This window comes from Heptranchias perlo, chromosome 9, assembly GCF_035084215.1.
Source record: "Heptranchias perlo isolate sHepPer1 chromosome 9, sHepPer1.hap1, whole genome shotgun sequence".
Classification (NCBI taxonomy): domain Eukaryota; kingdom Metazoa; phylum Chordata; class Chondrichthyes; order Hexanchiformes; family Hexanchidae; genus Heptranchias; species Heptranchias perlo.
This window is the reverse complement of record NC_090333.1, coordinates 5493684-5500425: the sequence shown is the minus strand read 5'-3', so window position 1 is coordinate 5500425 and position 6742 is coordinate 5493684.

Below are 6742 nucleotides of genomic sequence, written 5' to 3'. Positions count from 1 at the left end.
CTGGGGATTGGGGGAGAAAGAGGAGAGGCCCTGCATGCTAGTGGTTATGTCAGTTGGGGTGATTGCCTTTCATGGCCTGTGTTGAGGGGGGGGGGTCAATTTTTTTTGTTGTTACATTGTCATTGTCTACTGTAGCATCACTTCGAAACATCGGTCTCTGAATGATTCCTTCCATCATGTCACTCAGTGATTGGCAACACCCAGAAGTTCTTGGTTCATCCATAGCTCATTCTGGTTAGAAGGATGATTTAGGTTACCGAACCAAGGCGGGTAGATGGAGTTAAGATGAGTCATGATTTAATTGAACGGCGGAAGAGGCTCGTGGGGCTGAGTGGCCTACTCCTGTGTTCCGAGGTAAGTTCTCCGGAAGGCAATCGGTTTCTAAAAAAGGGTTTAGATTCCTGCCTTAGCTTTACACTTATCATAAAGATGATCTTAAAAGAGGGAGCAGTATTGTAGAGGAATGAATTGTTAATATAAAAGTACAGAATCACAGACATTTCAATTCAGGAGAAGGCCATTTGGCCCATCACTCCTATGCCAGTAGTAGCTCCATATTGGAGCTCGCTACTCCAATCGCTGTGTCATCCTTTAGTCCTTCTATCCGCTCTTTCATTTCTTAATTTTTTTTTGAGGTAGTTAATTAATTTTAAATGCTGTGATTGACACAGCTTCAATAACCACTCTTGGTAATGCATCTCATATCCTAATAACCGTTTGCATGAGAATATTTCTTCCAACCTCCATTATTTACCCACATTCTGCCTCTCTTTCACAACATAGATACACAGATGAGGTTCCCGGTCTAGTGGGCAAGACATGGACTGGAGTGCAGAGTGGATAATGGTGATAATGTTATTATTTAAGTTTTCTAAATTTCCTTTGGTTTTTGTGGTCAAGTTGTCTATTAGTGGTGCCCCTTTAAAAGAGGGACACTTTTGCTTGGGCTCTCGGTTGGTGGCAGTGGGGTTATTTTAGAAAAGGATCCAGGTGAGGGAGGTCAGTCAGCCTATCTGAGCTCAACCACCCAGAATTTTTTTAAAGACCTCCCCACCCCCCCCCGCTCCCCCCCACACCACAGCCTCACCCCCCACCCCCATCATCAAACTTGGAATGAACCTAAGGTATTTTTTGTCTCCACTACCCAGAAGAACGTTAAAAGTATTGATCATCCTTTGCGTGATGAAGTTCTTCCCACCGTCTAGCTTTCATTTCACCAGTTTTAACTTAGAATCAGTGAATCATACAGCATAGAAGGAGGCCATTCGGCCCATTGTGCCTGTGCTGGCTCTTTGAAAGAGCTATCCAATTATTCCCCATTCCCCTGCCCTTTCCCCATAGCCCTGCAAATTTTTCCTTTTCAAGTATTTATCCAATTCCCTTTTGAAAGTTACTATTGAATCTGCTTCCACCACCCTTTCAGGCAGTGCATTCCAGATCATCACAACTCGCTGTATAAAATAAAATCTCCTCATCTTGTCTCTGGCTCTTTTGCCAATGAACTTAAATCCGTGTCCTCTGGTTACTGACCCTCCTGCCTGTGGAAACAATTGCTCTCTATGTACTCTATCAAAACCCCTCAAAATTTTGAACACTTCTATTAAATCTCCCCTTAATCTTCTCTGCTTTAAAGAGAACAATTCCAGCTTCTCTAGTCTCTCCTATTAACTGAAGTCCCTCAAGCCTCATACCATTCTAGCAAATCTCCTGTGCATCCTCTCCAAGGCTTTGACATCTTTCCTAAAGTGTGGCACCCAGAATTGGACACAATACTCCAGCTGAGGCCTAACCAATGATTTACAAAAGTTTAGCAGAACTTCCTTCAGTGGATGTCCAAAGGGATTGAGGGGTCCAGGTACATAGATCATTGAAGTGTCATGAACAGGTGCAGAAAATAATCAAGAAGGCTAATGGAATGTTGGCCTTTATATCTGGAGGACTAGAGTACAAGGGGGCAGAAGTTATGCTGCAGCTATACAAAACCCTGGTTAGACCGCACCTGGAGTACTGTGAGCAGTTCTGGGCACCGCACCTTCGGAAGGACATATTGGCCTTGGAGGGAGTGCAGCGTAGGTTTACTAGAATGATACCCCGATCTCAAAGGTTAAGTTACGAGGAGAGATTACACAAATTGGGGTTGTATTCTCTAGAGTTTCAAAGGTTAAGGTGTGATCTGATCGAAGTTTATAAGATATTAAGGGGAACGGATAGGGTGGATAGAGAGAAACTATTTCCGCTGGTTGGAGATTTTAGGAGTAGGGGGCACAGTCTAAAAATTAGAGCCAGACCTTTCAGGAGCGAGATTAGAAAACATTTCTACACACAAAGGGTTGTAGGAGTTTGGAACTCACTTCCGCAAACGGCAATTGATACTAGCTCAATTGCTAAATTTAAATGTGAGATAGATAGCTTTTTGGCAACCAAAGGTATTAAGGGATATGGGCCAAAGGCAGGTTTATGGAGTTAGATCACAGATCAGCCATGATCTTATCAAATGGCGGAGCAGGCACGAGGGGCTGAATGGCCTACTCCTGTTCCTATGTTCCTATGTTCCTTCCTTGCTTTTGTACTCTATGCCTCTATTTATAAAGCCAAGGATCCCATATGCTTTTTTAACAGCCTTCTCAACTTGTCCGGATGTCTTCAAAGGTTTGTGTACCTAAACCCTCAGGTCTCTTTATTCCTGCACCCACTCTAAAATTGTACCATTTAGTTTATGTTGCCTCTCCTCATTCTTCATTCCCCCTAATTCTACACTTCAGATTTATCTTACTTAATATCTTGTATACTTCTATAAGTCATCTCCTTTCAAGGCTGAAGAGCCCAGTTTTTCCGACCGAGCCTCGCAAATCGAGCCTTTGATGTTAGGAATCAGCCTTATGGTTTGCTCTGTCTCGATGGCTTGAATGCTTTCCTTATCTCTTGGTGACCTATATTGAACACGGTCCTCAAACTGTGGCTCAGTGGGTAGCACTCTCACCTACTGAGTTAGACGGTTGTGGGTTCAGAGTCCCACTTGAGCACATAAATCTCGGCTGACACCGCAGTGCAGTTCTGGAGGTGCCATCTTTTGGATGAGATGTTAAACTGAGGCCCCATCTGCCCTCTTGGTAAGACGTAAAATATCCCATGGTGCTAATTCGAGGAAGAGCAGGGGAGTTCTCCCCGATGTCCTGACCAATCTTTATCCCTCAACCAACATGACTGAAACAGATTATCTGGTCATTATCACTTGCTGTTTGCGGGACCTTGCTGTGCTCAAATTGGCTGCTGCCTGTCCTACATTACAACAGTGACTACATTTCAAAAAGTACTAATTGTCTGTAAAACTTTTATTTCAAAATATACTTTATTTCATAAAATTTAACGATACAATTCCAAGGCGATACAATTCAAAACAATTCAACACGGATCATACACCATATAATTCCAATATTATAATTTAAATACAGTACATGTCTTATAATACATTCTGTACAATACAAGGTGGGATGGCCTTACATGGTGGCCTTTCCCCATAGAACCTTTGCGTAGGTCGCACCTCACTTCAGTGCGTCCTGCAGCATGTACTCCTGGGCCTTGGACTGTGCCAGTCGGCAACTATAGGTCGTGGACAGCTCCTTCAGCTGGAAGGCCAATAGGTTTCAGGAGGACCAAAGGGCCTCCTTCACCGAGTTGATGGTCTTCCAGCCGCAGTTGATATCTGTCTCGGTGTGCGTCCCGGGGAACGGCCCGTAGACCACAGCGTGTTACCGAACTGTTGGGGATGAACCGGGACAGATACCAACGCATCTCTCTCCACACCTTCTGTGTGAAGGGGCAGTCCATCAGGAGGTGGACGACGGTCTCCTGATTGTCTTCATTGTCTGTAAAACACTTTGGGATATCCTGAGGTCGTGAAAGGCACCATATAAATACACGTCCTTTTTATTTTCACTTAGCTCTGCGAATAAACCTTTAGCAGCGTTCGACTATTTGTACTAGCGTTAATGGAATGCCTCCTGAACAAAATTATAACATTTCAATTGTTCTCCATAACTCCAGGCAGATGGATCCTTGTGGAACACCTTCCAGTTCACATTTAGTTCTCTGATCGCACAGTCTGTCGGTGGAAGCCTGACAGGTTACCATAACGACTAATAAAACAGAATCTGATTGGCTGATTGATGCAGACAGGGAATCTTCTCCAAAATCATCGCAAAATATTAGGCCAATCCAATCATAATATGTATGTGGATTGGGGGGTAGCTACTGTAAACTTCAAAGGAGCTGGGAAGGCTCCCCTAAGGTGTAGAGGCCCTGACAGCAGTGTGGACATTTATAGAACCGGCTTTGAGTGAATGAAGGGGCAAGAAAGATAAGGGATCTGTTTATGGACAGCGTACTGATGCAACTCAAGTGAGGTCTGCGAGCAAGATACTTGCTTAGGCAAGAGCTCTATCGAGTTTAACAAATACTTTTCTGTCATTGGTTCAGCAGCTATCCAAGGCGCTAAGCCAAATGGAGAAATTTACTTTGCCGTTCTGAAACAAAGGAAGGTCTCAATGTAACTACAACAACAACTTGCCTTTATATAGCACCCTTAACATAGTAAAAGGTGCCAAGGCGCTTTGCAGGAGCGATTATCAAACAAAATTTGACACCGAGCTGTATAAGGAGATATTAGGACAGGTGACCAAAGGCTTGGTCAAAGAGGCAGGTTCTGAGGAGTGTCTTAAAGGAGGAGAGAGAGGTGGAGAGGCAGAGAGGTTTAGGGAGGGAATTCCAGAGCTTAGGGCCTAGGCAGCTGAAGGCACGGCCGCTAATGGTGGAGCGATTAAAATCGAGCATGCGCAAGAGGCCAAAATTGGAGGAACGCAGAGATCTCGGAGGGTTGTAGGGCTGGAGGAGGTTACAGAGATAGGGAGGGGTGAGGCCATGGAGGGATTTGGAAACAGGAATGCGAATTTTAAAATTGAGGCGTTGCCGTATTGGGAGCCATGTAGGTCAACGAGCACAATGGTGATGGGTGAACAGGGCTTGGTGTAATTTGTGCTACAGGCAGCAGAGTTTTGGATGAGCTCAAGTTTATGGAGGGTGGAAGATGGGAGGCCGGCCAGGAGAACATTAGAATAATCAAGTCAAGACAAAGGCAAATAATTTGCGAAAAAGCCGTGGATATAGATACTGGAGAAGATATTTGGAAAGTAACACGTGATTGAAACTCACACAAGCTGTAATTCTACATGAGATGTATCTAATGCTCAGATGGACTTCATAGAGAAGGACGATTCATGCCATCAGATGTAGGAACTATAAGAAAATAGTGCAGCAAATTTTTGCTTGACATAGGGGCTCCAAGGAGTTATGAAAAGAAGATTAGCTAGAAGGTATAGCGAGAATTAAATTGAAAAATTAACATCAATCATTGATACTGGGAGCTAAACTCGAGATGCCAAGATGTGTTAAGGATTGACACTTTGGCAATAATACTTATAAATAAAAAATTACTTTGGAACATAGGAAGAGCAAAGTGACACCACTGATGTAAGAGCGGGTCAACATGCCCACACAGATAGAGAGGCCTTAATAGTTCAAGGTTGGATTGCAGTATGCAAAACTAGACGTGCCAGTATGGGAGGGAGTTGACAAAGCTTCCTGATAGGTGGTACGCCTGGGTGAACGTTAAATGCTGTAAGCAAAGGAGTAAAACATGAAGGGAAGGTTTTAACCATAGAAGGACAACAAAATAGTAGGTAGCTTCTCGGAGGTGTAGTGCAGCTACCAGAGCATTGGAGTAAAGATGTTAAGATAATGGCCCGGGTTTTCCTGAAAACCTGCGCCATTGTCTACAGTATACGCCATTATTCTAGCGCAGAAGTCCCAGGGAATTATGACGTGAGTGACTCATGCCATAAGAACATCAGAACATGAGTTTGGCATCAAACATTTAACTTGAATTTAATCTTAACTTGCAGTTTTCAGTTAGTGGTAAAAAAAGCAGCCTGAAGTGGCAGATGGTCACCTAGTTCATTCGGTGACTGGTTAGAACTGGTAATTCCTGTCAGCTGGGGCTGACTCAGGCGATTGGCATTCCAGCTAGCATAAATTCAGAAGGGTTTTGCTAATGCACGGAGTAGCAGCTATCAACGGAGTCTGGTTTTGACAGAGTCTATAATTGGGAATTTGGTGAGTGAGGGGATTCTGTGCAGTAAGGGGTGAGGTGCATTTGTTTAGACAGCAGAGCGGAGGGGAGCGTACCGAGAGCGGGTCACAACAACAACAAAACAAAACTGCAGTGTGACGTCACAGGTAAGGTCAGTAGGTGGTTGGTGGTGAGTCTCTCTTCTGTTTTCTTCTTTCTTAGGACTGTGGGCTCTGTAACTTATTGCATAAAACTGCATTTTTTTTTTAAAAACTAAACTTAATTTAGTTATAGCAAGTAGTGTTTTTTAGTGAATCAAGGTCCCTAGTGCAGTTAACATTCTCTAAATTAAGATTAATTTAAAGGAGTAAACTCCGTAAAGGGAGTAACTAATGAGCTTAATCTAAGGCAAGTCATGGCAGCAGAGCTCACACCCGTGATATGCTCCTCCTGCACTATGTGGGAAGTCATAGACATTACCGGTGTCCCTGGCGACCATGTGTGCAGGAAGTGTGTCCAGCTGCAGCTACTGGCTAACTGCATTTCGGAGCTGGAGCTGCGGGTGGATTCACTGTGGATGCTGAGATTATCGTGGATAGCACGTTCAGTGAGGTGGTC